The sequence below is a fragment of the Theobroma umbraticum genome, unplaced genomic scaffold (assembly GCF_002168275.2).
Source record: "Theobroma umbraticum cultivar Fairchild unplaced genomic scaffold, ASM216827v3 scaffold_55.0, whole genome shotgun sequence".
NCBI classification, from domain to species: domain Eukaryota; kingdom Viridiplantae; phylum Streptophyta; class Magnoliopsida; order Malvales; family Malvaceae; genus Theobroma; species Theobroma umbraticum.
In genome coordinates, this window is record NW_018397270.1 from 3,270,600 (window position 1) to 3,270,856 (window position 257).

At 35.0% G+C, this 257-nt stretch overlaps 1 pseudogene; it reads left to right on the top strand.

Annotated features, from left to right (window-relative positions):
* The window catches only part of LOC110426412 (5-OH-xanthotoxin synthase pseudogene), a 641-nt pseudogene that overhangs the window by 266 nt on the left and 118 nt on the right, over nucleotides 1-257 (top strand).

The following is a 257-nucleotide window of genomic DNA, read 5'->3' on the forward strand; positions in this document are numbered from 1 at the left end:
GCCAAAACCATCTTGAAAACTCATGACCTTGATTTTTGTAGTAGGCCTCGTTTCATTGGCCAGTACAAGTTGTCTTACAATGCCTTAGATTTGGCCTTTTCACCATATAGTTCTTATTGGAGAGAGATTAGGAAAATTTGCGTCGTTCATCTCTTTAATCATAAGAGAGTGCTATGTTATCGTCCAATTCGAGAAGATGAAATTGCTCACATGATTAAAAAAATATCCAAATCATCTTATGATTTGAAACCAATCAA